Source organism: Cupressus sempervirens, chromosome 10, assembly GCF_028749045.1.
Source record: "Cupressus sempervirens isolate cs-2001-9-10 chromosome 10, ASM2874904v1, whole genome shotgun sequence".
NCBI lineage: Eukaryota > Viridiplantae > Streptophyta > Pinopsida > Cupressales > Cupressaceae > Cupressus > Cupressus sempervirens.
The window spans coordinates 230,666,877-230,684,035 of record NC_143127.1 but is presented as its reverse complement, the minus strand read 5'-3'; positions in this window follow the sequence as shown (position 1 = coordinate 230,684,035).

Below are 17,159 nucleotides of genomic sequence, written 5' to 3'. Positions count from 1 at the left end.
TAGTTGCAATTGGTGGTTTTTCCCAAATTGGGTTTCCAAGTTAAATCTTGGTGTCTAATGTGTTCATGATATTTATTTTTTTTGTTTACAACTAAGTTAAATTAATAAGTAATCATAGATAAAATCTTAAGATTTTCATGTTAAGTAATTATCGAGCATTCTTAATGTTTACCAAGTTACAACATCTTTGTGTATATGTCAAGAATTAGTAGAGTTTAGCATTCAGATTTTATTATTTTGTTCTAACATCTAAGGGATCTAGGATTTAATTTTTATAGTAACTGATTCACCCCTCCCCTCTTAGTTACTCCTCTTATATTTCTAACAATTGGTATCGGAGTATTTGGTGCTTGTAGAGAAGGTTTCAAGGACCTAAGCTAAAGATTAGGATGTCTTAGAAAAGAGAGATTTCCAAATTGAATACAGACAACTTTATAGCATGGCAAGGACTTATGAGATTACATTTGGAAACTATCAGTGATTCAGGTTGTAAATATATTGATCCTGAATAGAAGACTCCTACCAGAACATTATTAGTGGAAGACATTGCTGAAAAAAAGAATCATAACATCATGATGATTGATATTGCATCTGCTCTTAGTTATGCTAAATTTGATGAGGTAAAAGATTGCAAAACAACTCATGAAATGTGGACCAAATTGAAAGACATCTATGGAGGAGATGAAAATGTAAGAACAACCAAAGATAAAAAGTCTTAAAGGTCAATTTGATCAGATGAAAATGAGAGAAGATGAAAACATTGCAAAATATGTGGAAAGAATCAAATCAAGTGTGAGTGCAATCAAAGCATCTAGAGGAGATTGAAATTTTTTTTTATGCAATTAGAGTGTCTACTATTCAAGAAATGAGATGTGATCCAAAAAAAAAAAAAAACCTTGGATGCTCTAGTTGGAAAATTGACAAGTTTTGAGTTGGATAACTATGATAACTATGTTCCTAGTTCCAAAAATATTGAGTCTAAATTTGAAGCCAAACTCTCACTCAAAGAAAAGAGTAAGAAATCAAAGACCAATCAATCAGTAAGTGAAGAAGAAATAGAAGAAAGTTTTGACAGTGATCTTGAAATTTTTGAAGCCCTACTTGTAAAGAAATACTCCAAAGGCAGAGGAAAGTAAAAAGGCAAGATTCCTCTAATCTATTTTTCTTGTGAAGAAGTTGGTCATATTACTATTAGGTATCCAAATAGAGAAAACAAGGATGAGAAGACAAGTAATAAGTACAAAGACAAGAAGGAATTCAAGAGCTACAAGGAAAAAGGTAAGAAATCTTATTTTATGGCTAAAGATTCTAACAATAGTGAAGATAAAATGGCATATATTGCTGTAAAAGATGAAGGAGATAAGATGGCACTTATCTCTAATGTTAGCAAAAATCATACATGGATCATTGATAGTGGCTACTCACATCATATGACTAGAGATAAAACAAATTTTGAACACATGGAACATTATGATGGAGGTAGTGCAAGATTTGGAAACAATGAACCTTGTTACATAAAAGGAAAAGGTCATATCTCATTAACCAATGAAATTGTATGTGACAATGCTTATTGGATTAAAGGACTAAAAAATAATTTATTGAGTGTGGCATAGTTGAATAACATTGGATTCAAGGTAAAATTTAAGAATGGGAAGGCCGAACTACGAGATGGAAAAGGAAATCTAGCTGGATCTGGAAAGCAAACAAAAGGTAACCTATTTTATCTTAATCTCATTGAAAGTTCATGTTTTATTTCTCAAGTAGAAGAAAGATAGTTATGGCACAAAAGATTATGTCATATAAACTTTGATAATCTAATTAAGATACATAAACAAAAAAGAGTAAGAGGTATTCCTAGTTTGAAGAAACCTGATATGGGTCTATGCAAAAATTGCCAAATTGGTAAGATGGGAAAGACTAGTTTCAAAAGAAAAAACTATCATTCTTGAGAAGTCTTAGAGCTTGTGCATACAGACTTATGTGGACCTGTTGGAATAGAAAGTTAGAGTGGAGAATTTTTTTTCATTCTTTTTATTGATTATTATACTAGAATGATGAGTGTAAGGTATCTATAAGAAAAATCATAAGCTTTTCAAAAGTTCAAGTGGTTTTTGGCAGGAGTAGAAAAAGAAACTAGAAAGAAGTTAAAATTATTGAGATTAGATAGAGGTGGTGAATTCATCTCCAATGAATTAAATGAATTCTTCATTGAAAAATGAATTAAAAGACAAGTATCAGCCCTTGGTACCCCAAAGTAGAATGGTATAACTGAAAGAAGAAATAGATCCATCATGGATTGTGAAAGAACTTTAATGATATAAAACAATGTTGCAATCAAATACTGGAGGGAAACAATCAGCACTACAATTCATACCTTAAACAGAGTACAACTAAAGAAAGACTCAAATCAAACTCCTTATGTGCTATGGTATGGCTACAAACCTAATGCAAGTTACTTTAAAGTATTTGGTAGCAAATGTTATATCTTGAAAGAATCTAGAAAAGGAAAATTTTATGTCAAAGGTGATGGAAGCATATTTTTAGGATAATCCTATAGAAGTAAAGCATACAAATGTTTGAATTTGTCTACTCATAAAATTAGAGAAAGTGCACATGTGAGAATTGATGAGTTTGTAGAAAAGAGTGAAGAAGAAAGTAACATAGAGCTAGAGGATTACAAAAGATTTTTTTACTATGAACTTGATACCCTTCCAAATCTATCTGAAATAAAGGAAGATTCACCTCCCAAGTCCCCAAAATCTCCAATAGCTACCAAGTTGCAGACAGTGCAACTTGAGTCACAATCTGAAGGACCCAAGTCACAGTTAGAAGCTACGAAGCTACTTCAAGAGCAAACCGATTCTAATGGACCCTATTCATAGACAATGGGAACTGAGCTTGACATTAAAATTCATAATGAAATCAGTAAATCCATGTTGCAAATACAAATGGGAAATGTATACTTCTGGGGGGGGGGGGGTGTGAATCAGAAGTACTAGTCTTTAACCAATAAAACTTTTAACTTATAACAATACATGCATAAACATATTGAAATAACATGTAAAGTAAATGCATAGACATAAACTATTGACACTTGATATGATTACCCATAAACCCTCCAATGAGAAGGTAAAACTAGGGTGGGGATGACACCCACAATTCTTCACTATTGTAGCAATAAATTTCACCTATTAAGGTTACATAGTTTGACCATTTTCATGATCTTCCCTATGAAAGACCTACCTTGTTAAAGGCTTACAAAATATTGTTAGATCCCAACCCGTTAAAGGATTTTAACACCCTACTAAAAGTGTGCCTAGCTAAAGGACTTTAGAACACTCACTTAGAAAGTCACCCTGTTAAAGGATTTTACAATGACTATTGAATCAACCATAGTCCAAAGGATTTCACCTCGCTAATACAGTTGTTAGAAAGTAACAGTAGAATTTTTGATTTGATACACCTACAACTTTTTGCCTTGGTAATTTTAGGTCATAGTCTTATCCATCTTAATCTTATCCTTCTTGAGAAGTCTTAGAGCTTGTGCATATAGACTTATGTGGACCTATTGGAATAGAAAGTTACAATGGAGAATTTTTTTTCATTCTTTTTGTTGATGATTATTCTAGAATGATGAGTGTAATGTATCTAAAAGAAAAATTAGAAGCTTTAAAAAATTCAAGTGGTTTCTAGCAAGAGTAGAAAAAGAAACTAGAAAGAAGTTAAAATTCTTTAGATCAGACAGAGGTGGTGAATTCATCTCCAATGAATTCAATGAATTCTTCATTGAAAAAGGAATTAAAAGGCACGTATTAGCCCCTGGTGCACTAGAGAAGAATGGTATAACTGAAAGAAGAAATATGTCCATCATGGATTGTGCAAGAAATTTAATGATATAAAAAAATGTTGTAATCAAATATTGGAAAGAAGAAATCCTTGAACAGAGTAAAACTGAAGAAAGACTCAAATTAAACTCCTTCTATGATATGGTATGGCTCAAACCTAATGCAAGTTACTTTAAAGTATTTGGTAGCAAATGTTATATCTTGAAAGAATCTAGAAAAGGAAAATTTTATGTCAAAGGTGATGAAGGCATATTTTTAGGATACTCCTATAGAAGTAAAGCATAAAAATGTTTGAATTTGTCTACTCACAAAATCATAGAAAGTGCACATGTGAGAATTGATGAGTTTGTAGAAAAGAGTGAAGAAGAAAGTAACAGAGAGGCAGAGGATTACAAAAGATTTTTTTACTATGAACTTGATACCTTTCCAAATCTATCTAAAATAAAGGAAGCTTCACCTCTCGAGTCCCAAAAACCTCCAATAGCTACTAAGTTGTAGATAGTGCAACCTGAGTCACAATCCGAAGGACCCAAGTCATAGTTAGAAGCTACAAAGCTACTTCAAGAGCAAACCGAGTTTGATGGACCTGATTCATAGACAATGTGACCCAAGTTTGACACTAAAGTTCATAATGAAATCAGTAAATCCATGTTGGAAATACAAATGAGAAATGTATACTTCTGAGGAGGGGGGGTGAATTAAAACTACTAATCTTTAACCAATAAAACTTTTAACTTAAAACAATACATGCATAAACATATTAAAATAACATGTAAAGTAAATGCATCCACATAAACACTTGACACCACATATGATGACCTAGAAACCCTCCAATGAGAAGGAAAAATTGGGGTGGGGATGACACCCACAATTCTTCCTTATTGCAAAAATAAAGTTCACCTATTAAGGTTACATAGTTTGACCATTTTCATTAATTGCCCTATGAAAGACCTTCCCTATTAAAGGCTTACAAAAGATTGTTAGATCCCACCCTGTTAAAGGATTTTAACACCCTACTAAAAGTGTGCCTAGCTAAAGGACTTTAGAACACTCACTTGGAATGTCACCCTGTTAAAAGATTTTACAATGACTGTTAAATCAACCTTAGTCCAAAGGATTTCACCCTACTAATACAATTGTTAGAAAGTAACAGTAGAATGTTTGATTTGATACACTTAAAAATTTTTCCTTGCTAATTTTAGATCATAGTCTTATCTATCTTGATCCTCTTGATTAGTTATATCAATGCTGTATAGTTTTCTCCTCTGTTCTGCAAATTGATTCTACAATTCTTTCACACTTCTAAGTCACCTTGGATAATCCACTCCTTTCACTTCCTTCAAACCTTCACTCACATCACTTCCTTGTTCATACTAAATTATGGGGCTTCCTCTCTCTTTAAAAAGACTTTGGTGGCTTAGGGTTAGGTATGAATCTATGACTAAGATTCATTCATTTTTCCCATTCAATTCATTCCATTTTTTTGATTGGTTCATGTTGATCTCATAGGGAGTCCAAATAGATTTGATCTAATATTCAAAGTTTCAAGATATTGTATATGAGAAATATTTTAGCAAGTAATACTAATATATTAAAGGAACAAATCATTAACTAGCATAAAAAAACATAACATATATGAGAGACAAAGTGAAAACCCTCAAATGAGAATATGAGCCATAGAATGGCTCTCTCAATGAGGATGGTCACTTGATTTAGGGATGAGTATACTATGTGGATGTAGGATGTATGCTCAAGGTTCTCAAAATAGCTTCAATGGAGATGGAATGACAAATTGGTAGCTTGAGAGCTCTCAATTTGGCATTATAAGGGTATGGTTAAGGGCTTTGGTTTCTCAAACTAGCATTATAACTTTAGCTTCCAGATTGTGATGAAATGGCTTGGGAGGGGATTCAATTTATAGGCTAAGGGCTTGAGGGATGGAGGGTTAAGATGGAAGGAAAGATGAAAGCTTAAGGAGGGCTAGGATGCACTCAAAGGGGAGCACATGGATTATGCTTGTTTAGCACCAATAAGGGAGTGACACATGTCACAGGGTGAGTGGATGGAGGAAAGGGGATGGATGAGTCAAAAAAGGAGGCTCAAGGGATAATATCTTCATAAAGACCCTTCATTATGGCTTGTAAGAGCTTGTAAGAGTCTTTATGGCTTTTGTAAGAGCATTCATTGCTGGGTGGTTGGGATATTTTGGAGGGAGTTGAGATTGTTGACTTTCCTTGGCTTAGGAAAGTCTTAAGCTTGCTTAGGGAATGTGACAAAATTAGGGGGTGGATTAGGCTTGGGTTTAAGATTAGATTAGGGATGTTAGATATTTGCAAGTGGATGGCATTCATGAGGGTGGGTGAGTTAGTGGCTAAGCTAGGTTAGTATGGGTGGATGGGGTGGATTAGGCTAAATGAAGGGTTTAGGAATAGGTTAGGGGTTATTAGATTTGAGGGTTTTATTTATCAAATAGATTTATTTAATAAATGGGGATTTTGGAATTAGATAGAAGAATAGGATTTAATTCATAAATAATAGGTTATTTTATTTATCAATTAGGACTATAGATGATTAATTAAATTAATCAGCTAGGGATGGCAAAGGATTAATTAAATAAAAATTTAATTAATGATACCTTTAGAGATGGCTAAATTAGATTACCAAAGAGGTGTAATCAAATTTAGGTGTCTACAAATATATCCACAAGTCATCCTAAAAATGGTTTACATAGTTGTTTATGCCATCACAAAAAACTAGGTCCATTTTGTCTTACTTGGCACTTGATAATACTGATGCTCGACACTTACTATAATTCTGTCTTGATTGACACTTGAACTTGCTTACATCAACTATTTGTTGGACACTTGAATTGCTCGACACATGAGTGACTCAGTAATCATTGAAACTTGGCATCTATACATATTATACTTGGCATGTGTTACAAGTTTGGCATGAAATTAGTAAATGTCTTAAGTGTGTTGACACTCAATTATCAAAACCAATATGAGATCAAAAATCTCCCCGTTTGACATGAGTGACGAAAACACTTAACTATACATAGAAAATCTAATTTCCTTGAGTATAATATACATATAGTTTGGCATATGTACAAAAATTAAAAATTTTCAAAATTTTGTCATAGACTCATATACCTCAAATTTTTTTAACTCCCCCTAAGTTTATGTGCCCATTCTGTGTCCATAATTTCTTCTCTTCTCTAAGTAGATTTACTTCATGCTAATACTCTTTTTCTTTAAAATTGTTGACACTCTATTTCTGTCTGATATATTCTATTTGTTCCTTGGCTGGTTGCTCCCCCTTTGTTTACTCTCCCCCTTTTTGGGTTATCTCCTCCTCTATTATCTCCCCCTTTCATATACTTCTCCCCCTTTATCTATTAATATCTCCCCCTTTTTGACATTGATGTCAAAAGGTTTATACACTGATTGTATATCTATCCAAAAAATTGTTGTGGACTTCCATGATGATCTTCAAAGTAGCATCCCAATTATCTAATACAACATCTAAGGATTTGATTTTGATGGTTGTTTCTGCTACAAGATGAACTAAACCATCCAATGTTGAAAAATTAGGGTATTTCTTTAACACTATTTTTGCATAGGCTAGTTCTTTCTGAAGTATTTCCATATGGGGGGTAAGGGAGGCTTGTATATTAATCAACGTGGCTCTTATGCTAGCCTCTTCTGCTGTTAATACAACTAGTTGATTTTGTATATTAAGTACTGAATGAAAGTGCTTCACACCTTGAGTTGGATTTTGAGGTAGTTGCATACTTGAAATATTCAAATTGATTTCTAGAATCAAAATCCTATGGCTCATTTCTTGTGTGAAGAGTGTGGGGTCACACAATTTTGTGTACAACAAGAATGTGTTCTCAAGTACCTTCTTCACTTTCTCAATTTTATTAGCCAAATCAACTTGTGATAGTGCTATCTCACTAGATATCTTCTCATTTAATTTTCCTTGAAATTTGTTTTTAGACCATTTCATGAGTTTAACATTGGTTTCTTGGTCTTCATTTGTCACCTGTTCAACAATCTTTGATAGTTGTTCTAATATGGGCTTTGATTCATCAAGTGTTTGCAGTCTAAAAGCATCTAAAAATATGTCTTTGATCTCTTGAAGTGCTTGTCTTTTTTTATACTCTTTCCTGAGTATCTCTTGATTCTTCTTTCTTTACAATGTCTCTTGCATGATGTTAATATGCTCTAAGTTCATGGTTGCATAATCATATTTTGGTATCACTATTTCTTCATCTAATAGTGCATCACCATAGTGGAATACCTTAGAAACCTTTGTTGAGTTGGAGCTTGGTGCTGAAGTTTGTAGTGGTATTGCATTAGTGCTCAACCTCTAAAGGACTTTAGTAGGAGTGCTAGTTGTTAGTAAGTTTACTAATGTCTAAATGTCTTCTTGCTCCTTCTCCTTGGGTATGCCCTTCTCTTCATCAAATCTACCTTGATCAATTATATATGATCAATTGTGGTGCACCTTGTGTTTGTGTAGTAGGTATAGAAACATCTATCTATCTTGCTTGTTCTTTTGTTAGCTCCTTTACTTCTGTAGTCTAAACTTCATCAACTTTTGCAATAGTGTCAACCTTTGAAGATTTCTCCTCTATTTGTATTAATGGTTGAACACTAGTAGCTGTAGGAATGGTCATAGGCGGTTCTTGTGTGTTCACCTTTTCCCTTGTTATGTCAGCTACTACCTTTTGTAGTTCATCTACATTGACCAATACAAGATTTTCACATAGCCTTACCTGTAATGTGGATTGGTCTAGTATCTTTTTCAAATCTTTTGTAGTTAATGGATTGATGTTTTGAGGTGATTTTTTAGGAACATCTTTTAGTGTTATAGCCTCTATAGTTGTGTTTGTTTCATGTGGAGGGCTCATGGCTAGCAATTGGGAGTCTTCAATACTCTATTCTTCTTGCTGCTCCTCAACTACTGCCACCTGATCTTTCTTTTGTTCTGTCTCCTCCACACTAGTGTTTTCTTTCTCTTTTTCCATTTCTTCCTCCTTGTCCTTGCCTTCTGCCTCATTATTCCTTCCCTCAAAGGGATTTGCCTCTCCTTCTTTGACATTTGTTAATCCATATATTAACCTCCACATTTGTGTGGACTTCTTCACAACATCTTCAATTTTATTCTGTAAAATGTTAAATGCCCTGTACTTTAGTGCAAATCTGCTACCATATTTATTATTAGCTTTGGTTATTTGTCCTTTTGAAAATTTTGGCATCACTTGTGCCGATTTAGATTCTCTTATTTCTTTCTCCATATTTAGGCAATAATGCCATTTATTCTCAACAATTGTATATAAATCTTTGGACATTGTGTTATCAAATTCAAGAGGGGTATTCTTGAATTTTGCCATCATGGATAGATTATTCAACCATGTTCTAGTCTTCTCTACTCAGTTTATCAAATTCCAATGTTATTCAAACCAGTCAAATTTGCATTATCTCTAACATTATCACAAATGTTTTCTAGATCAGATTTGGGAGCATGACTTACCATTCTGAATTGGCTTGTGTCCTCTGACTCTGTCTTCTCATCATATGACTCTAGTTGTGCTACATATTTTCTTCTTAGTTTCTTCCACACAAGAATAGTCTACTCAATTGCCTACTCATTTTCCTTTTTACTGGTTTCCCTTGTAGTGGCTCTAGTTGCTAGAGCTATAGGCTTTGTTGCACTAGGCTTTGAAATCTTCTTTGCCTTAGGTTGTAAAACTAGCTATGTCTTTGCTTGAGGCTTGGCTAGTGCTTCCTTTCCATCTTCTCCCTTGGCACCTTCTTCTCCCTAATGCTCACCCATTCCTTGGGTCAAAGCAAGAGGTTCTTGACCTTGTACCTCTTCTTCCTCTTCTTCTTCTGCTTCATCTTCTCCATCATTGCCTTCTGCACCTTCCCCAAACTTAACTTTTAGCTTCTTCACCATTTTGTCTTTCTTCTTCAAAGTTGAGGTAGTCTTTAATTCCATTTCAACCTTTGATTTAACAACATCATAGTTACCAAATTTTTTAGCATTTTTATCAACTTCTTTAGCAAGAAGTGTAGTGATAGCAGCTGAAGCTTCATCAATGTTTATTTCATAACCTAGAGGCCTTAACTATCTAACTCTAGGTACTGCACCTAGATGAAGGTGTAGTCAGTATCCACTAAAAAGAAAATATAATTTTAATATTTCTCAACTAGGGAAACAAGAATTCTCAACCTCTGTTTCATGGACTGCTTGAAATATTCAAAATAAATAGTCATTACTGACTCAAAATTCTCTCCCATTTGCTCAATATACTCAATGATTTGTATAGCAACTAACCTATTAGTCTTCCATCTTACTCTACCAAAATATGGGAATTCATTTTGAACATAGAAAAATATACAAATTAGTATGGAACCAAACTTACATTGAGAACTTTTAGATTTTCTTATTACTCCTAGGTTTTCAATTATTTGCTACAACTGGAGTTCTGCAAGATCATAGGTGTGATCTTTCTTGACTATCTTGTAGCCTACATCAACTGCTATACATGGAACACTATTTAGTTGGCTTGACTAATAAAATTTGTGTGATATGACTCTAAGTGCAAATTCAAGAAGTGGATTTTTGATAGTATCAATAGTCATCCCTCACTTGTTCCACTTGGCTCTTGTATTTCTTTCAATCACCTCTTTAGTGTCGCTCCTCAAAGTTTTAGGCTATTTTAGGGTTGTGTATCTAGTAATCATATATATAATTCTCTTTAAAAGTTTGATGTGTCCACCTTCCAGCCATAGACAACCATCATGTATTCTACTCAAGACAATTATGATCCATTCAATTTTGAAGATAGTTGGAAAATCTAGGGCACGAGTTAAGCCCTTCCTCTCTACAATTTTGAATTCCTCCTTCAATACCCTATTTTTGCATAACCTTTCATATGCTTGTCTAATCTCCATGTCTCCAATCCATCCTACCTTGCAGTTATAACACTTCCTCATATCTTGAACCATAACAACCTTGGGTGAAATGATAGAAAATGATCCTGTTGGGTCATTCTTATAAGAAACTTCTGGTATTTCCCTAAAATCTTATTGTTTGACCTCATTTCCAACTAATTGAACTTCAAAAGGTTCCTTCCCATTTACATTCTTTGAACTAGAGGCTATTGTGCAAGCTAGGGTTTAACAAATATAAAAACTACATAGCTTGACAGATGAAGAATACCTTAAAAATTGATGAGTTGACACTCAATCTCCACTATGATCCATGCAAATGCTTAGCTCTTGCTTGTCAATCACTTCTTTGCTTTTCTCACTCTTTCTATATGTTTATAATGATGAAAATTATATAAAATTCACCCTTATACCCTTTCAAAATATAAGATTTATTGCATGGTACATGTACAATTGTAAACTCAGCTTCAATGCAATTGCTATTTCAATTGACATTCATTGGTTTCATCATCACTTGGAAGCTATAAGAATTACCCTTACTTGGCACTAATAGAAATTTCCTTTACTCGACAGCTACTACTAGCTCGACTTCAACTAACTTTGGCTGATAGCTTGACACATACTAGTGCTTTACTCAACAATTGAAGACAACTTTTCACACTCGACAGTAATGTGAAAACTTAAAGATTTAACGATGGAATTTACTTATTATCTTGCATCTTTCCTCATGCTAATATATCTATTTCAGGACTAACTTCTTTCGAAACTGACGTATGATAATTTGTTTTAAAGTATCAGTCCCACATACCTCCTTTTGCTTAGTTTGATGAGATGTGATCACTTGACCTATCGGGTGAAGTGATCCCTTCATTTGATGTTCTGCATCCATCTTTCTTTCTCCATGTTTTGTTCATCTCTCCTTTGATGTGTTCAACATCTACCTTACCTTTTCCTTTATTTAACTCTAAGTTAGGTGCCTTTTTCCTTGTTGGGTAGTGCTTGATGATATGACCAGTCTTCAAATAGCTAAAGCATGTAGTTTGAGTCAACCACCTATTGTGGTTACCATTGAAGTGTGTTCTTATGAAATTATTAGGGATATGTCCATATTCTTGATAATAATGACAACTATGTCTTGTATTGTAATCCCAACTATAGGATTTTTCATACTTCTTCCCTTTGTTGGCTTGTTTGATGACCATGTGCACTTGGATCTGCATTCAAAGGCTCTATGCCCAAACTTCTGACAATTGTAGCAGTGTCCCTCAAATTTTGGTGCATGCATGGTTTTGATTCTATATTCATATGCCTGATGACCTTGTTTGTTGCACTTGTGACAATGAGTTGTGTTCTTAGGCTTAGCATTCTAACTAGCATTCTTGTTCCTACAAACATTAGCTGTATGTCCCTTCTTACCACAATGATGACAAGTAGGTTTATAATTCTTACCTTTATTATTTCTTTCCTTAGTAGCTTTGGATGATTCTCATTCTTTAGTGCTTATGTAGCTTAATCGTGATGTGTCTTTATTAGATCTAGGAGATTTTAGTAGTTGCTCAAAGTACTTGATGGCTTCATTTGCCTTATTGAAACTTTTAGCAAATTCCTTTTCTCTTTTGAGGTCATTCTATAGCTATTCATTTTGCAACTTCAATGTAGTTATTTCAATGTCCTTGACATTCAACTCATGATGAGCATCCATCATTTGGCTTAATGTATCCAATTGCATGTTTGAGATCTGGATAGCTTTACTAAATTTTCTTCCAATCTATTTTCCAAAACTCTTTTGTCTTCTTCAATCATGGCCTTGTCTTCTATAGCTTTCTTCTTTTGTTCAGTCACCTCACATAGCAGTATAGCTTTTGATTCTTGTTCCAACTTGAGATTCCTAATTTCCTCAGCTTGTGTTCTGTTCTTGTCCATGAGATCTACAATTGTTGCATTGAAATCATAGGAGTTAACATCTGCAAATAAATTTGTGGTGTCAATCTCTTTGTATTGTGTGTCATTTTCTACCATAGAAATCTCTTTCCTTCTCTTCGACAAACTTCTCAAGGCATCTCTAGTTTCATTTAGTTGTTGTAGTAAGAGATGCATCTCAATATCCTGATTTTCAATGGTCTTTCCCAACTTGTAAACTTCCATTTCAAGATCTTTTGTCCAAGCTGTAAGGATTCTCCTAATGAGATCTTAGCTCTGATACCAACTATTGGAAATAAAAATGGAAAATGTATACTTCTAAGAGGGAGTGGGGGGGGGGGGTGTGTGTGTGTGTGAATTAGAAGTACTAGTCTTTAACCAATAATTTTTTAAACTTAAAACAATACATGCATAAACATATTGAAATAACATGTAAAGTAAATGCATCCACATAAACACTTGACACCATATATGATTACCTAGAAACCCTCCAATGAGAAGCTAAAATTGGGGTGGGGATGACACCCACAATTCTTCACTATTGTAGCAATAAAGTTCACTTGTTAAGGTTACATAGTTTGACTATTTTCATGATCTACCCTATGAAAGGCCTACCCTATTAAAGGCTTACAAAGGATTTTTAGATCCCACCCTATCAAAGGATTTTAACACCCTATTAAAAATGTGCCTGGCTAAAGGAAATTAGAACACTCACTTGGAATGTCACCCTATTAAAGGATTTTAAAATGACTATTAAATCAACCTTAGTCCAAAGGATTTCATCCTGCTGATACAGTTGTTAGAAAGTAACAATAGAATGTTTGATCTGATATACTTACAACTTTTTCCTTGTTGATTTTAGATCATAGTTCTATCCATCTTGATCCTCTTGATCAGTTATATCAATGCTATATAGTTCTCTCCCATGTTCTGCAAATTTATTCTACAATTCTTTCACACTTATAAATTACCTTGGACAATCCACCCCTTTAACTTCCTTTAAATATTTTCTCCCATCACTTCCTCATTCATATTGAATTATGGGGCTTCATCTCCCTTTAAAAAGACTTCGGTGGCTTAGGGTTAGGTATGAATCTATGACTAAGATTCATTCATTTTTCCCACTCAATTCCTTCCATTTTTTTGATTGGTTGCATGTTGATCACATAAGAAATCCAAATAGATTTGATCTTATCTTTGAAGCTTCAAGATCTATCCATAAGTCAGCTTAAAAATGGTTTACATAGTTATTTTTCCATCACAAACAACTAGGGCTATTCTGTGTTACTCGAAACTTGATAATATTGATGCTTGACACTTACTATAATTCTTTCTTGCTCGACACTTGAACTTGCTTGACATCAACTGTTCACTCAACACTTGAATTTCTCAGCACATGAGTGACTTAGCACTCATTTCAACTTGACATCTATACATATTATACTCGGCATGTGTTACTAGTTCAACATGAACTTAGTAAATGTCTTAAATGTGTTGACACTCAATTGTGAAAACCAATCTAAAATCAACAATCCAAAGAACCTATGTTAGAAGGATATGTTAGAAGGCATCATGCACCTAATCAGATCATTGGAGACAAATTAGATGGAACAATGACAAGAGGAAAATTAAAAGGTACATGTTTACTTGTTGAATTTGAACCTAGCCATGTTAAATATGCTTTGGAAAATGAAAGTTGGATTGAAGAAATGAATGAAGAAATAGAACAAATAGAGAAGAACAAAACCTGGACACTTGTTCCTAGACCCAAGGATAAAAATGTAATTGGCACAAAGTGGGTGTTTAGAAATAAGCTGAATGAAGATGGAAAAGTATCTAGAAACAAAGCAAGGTTGGTATGTAAAGGCTATTCTCAAGAAGAAGGTATTGATTATGGTGAAAATTTTTCTCCCGTTGCAAGATTAGAAGGTGTTAGAACTTTACTAGCACACGTAGCTTATAAAGGATTCAAAGTTTATCAAATGGATGTAAAATTTGCATTCTTGAATAGAATTCTTGATGAGGAAGTCTACATTGAACAACTAGAAGGTTTTGTAGATCCTAGCAAAAGGGACATATTCTGCAAATTACACAAGGCATTATATGGTCTCAAGCAAGCTCCCAAATCTTGGTATGAAAGACTTCATAACTACTTGATACATATTGGTTTTCAAAGAACAAATGATAATAGTAGTTTATATATCAAAGAAGCACCAGACAAGAAGATTGTGTTGGCAAAAATATTTGTTGATGACACTTTATTCACAGGAAATGATGACTTGTGCAAGGTATTTTCAAAAGAAATGAGTAAGGAATTTGAGATGCCTATGTTTGGAGAGATAAAATTCTTTGTTGGATTATAGATGTAGTAGAAGAAAGATGGTATCTACATTACTCAATCTAAATATATCAAGAAGCTACTAAAGAAATTTGGAATGGAAGACTCAAGACTAGTTGGAACTCCTATGTCTACTGGACATAAGCTTTCCAAAAATGATGATTCCAAAGAGGTAGATTAGACCACATACAGATCAATGATTGGAAAATTGTAGTATGTAGTGCATACAAGGCCTGATATTGCATTAGGAGTTAGTATGGTGGCAAGATTCTCAGCAAATCCCAAAGAAAATCATTTGATGGTAGTGAAAAGAATCATGAGATATCTAAAAGGTATTGAAGAATATGGTTTATGGTACAAAATAGGAGGCAATTTGGACTTAAAAGTATTTACAGATGCAGGAAGTATTGATAACAAAACAAGCACTAGTGGTGGAGAATTCTTTCTTGGTAAATGACTAGTGTCTTGGACAAGCAAGAAACAAAATTGTATCTCTCAGTCCATAGTAGAGGAAAAATATGTGGCAGCAATAATTAATTATTCTAACATTGTTTGGTTCAAACAACTGATGATAGGTATGAAGGTAGAGATCAAGGATCCAGTAGTCATATACTATGGTAACACCAATGTAATCAATTTATCAAAGAATCCAGTGATGCATACCAAAACAAAGCAGATTGCTATAAAATATCACTTCTTAAGATAGTTGGTGCAAGATAAAGAAGTCAAATTGGAATATGTAAATAGAAAAGAACAAATTGCAAACATATTCACCAAGCCATTACTAAGTATGCATTTCTCTATCTAAGAGGTAAGATAGGGGCCATTCCCCTATCTGCAGCTCACTAAATGAAGTTTACTGATGCATCAACCAAAGCATGTTGAAGATCAATCAATTGATGCAAAATTGGCAAGGGCATATTGCAAATAAATCAGTACTTGAAGTACATTAATATTCACCAAATATTGTCTTTGGCATGAGATATCAAAGAGGGAGAAGTTTTATATTCATTATCTCATAAATTTTTTGTTGTTGACAAGAGGGAGAAGTTTTCTATCATAGAAAGAATTGTCAAAAAGGGAGAATGAACTTGGCAGAAGTTCTAGCACACTAAAGTTTTCTAATAGAGGGAGAAACTAAAAGAATTCACATTGATAGAGGGATTTCTCATGGATGAGAATCAAAATGAAACTAAGGATATGTTTCTTACTTCATTCTTGCTCCAAAATTTTTATTGTGCTATGACATGTTGTGTTGCCATCAATGCCAAAGGGGGAGATTGTTGAATACAATTGGATAATTGTGTATTGTCTTTGATGTTACACAAAATGTCATATAATTTCCAGTCAGTGTATGCTAAGCTCACTCAGGCATAGAAGACAGTTTTCTATAGCTATTGATAAATTTTGAATTTGTCTAGTTTACAAGGAGTGTCTATCGAGTTCACTCTAGTTTCAAAGGAAAGTCTATAGAAGATGAGTGTTAACTGACCTCACTTGGTTAATGAAGGAAATGTTGGATGAAACTAGTGTTAACTGAGCTCACTTGGTTACGAAAGGAACTTTGCTAGTATCTAGTGTTGACTGAGTTTCAATTGGTCAACACAAGAAAATCATTTTGAGTTAGTGTCTACCAAGTAAGGTTGACTAAAAAAGGATTTTCTTATTTTGGCATATTGAGTTCAATTGATTTATCTGATAGTTCTAGCCAACTAAGAAGATGAATATTAATTATTCTAAATTCTATTTGAGCTAACTTGACAATATGAAAGATATAAATAAAAGGTCAAATTGAGAATTAGAGTATGTGTGAGAATGTGAATGCATAGAAGATTTTGAAGATCCAATGATGGTAAGAGGAAGCAAATTAGAAGGATAATCAAAATATCCTTGTAAAGATGAAATTACACATTTGATCAAGAAGGATCAAGTACAAGTTAGAATTGAGATTTGTAATTAGAAATTTAGTTGCATCCAAATTAGGTATGTCATTGTTAGTCTCTAACCATTGTAGCAGTGATCTAAATCTCTTAACAGAGTTGGCTTAACAACTATTTGTATAACCTCTAAAAAGGTGGCACTTCTATTAAA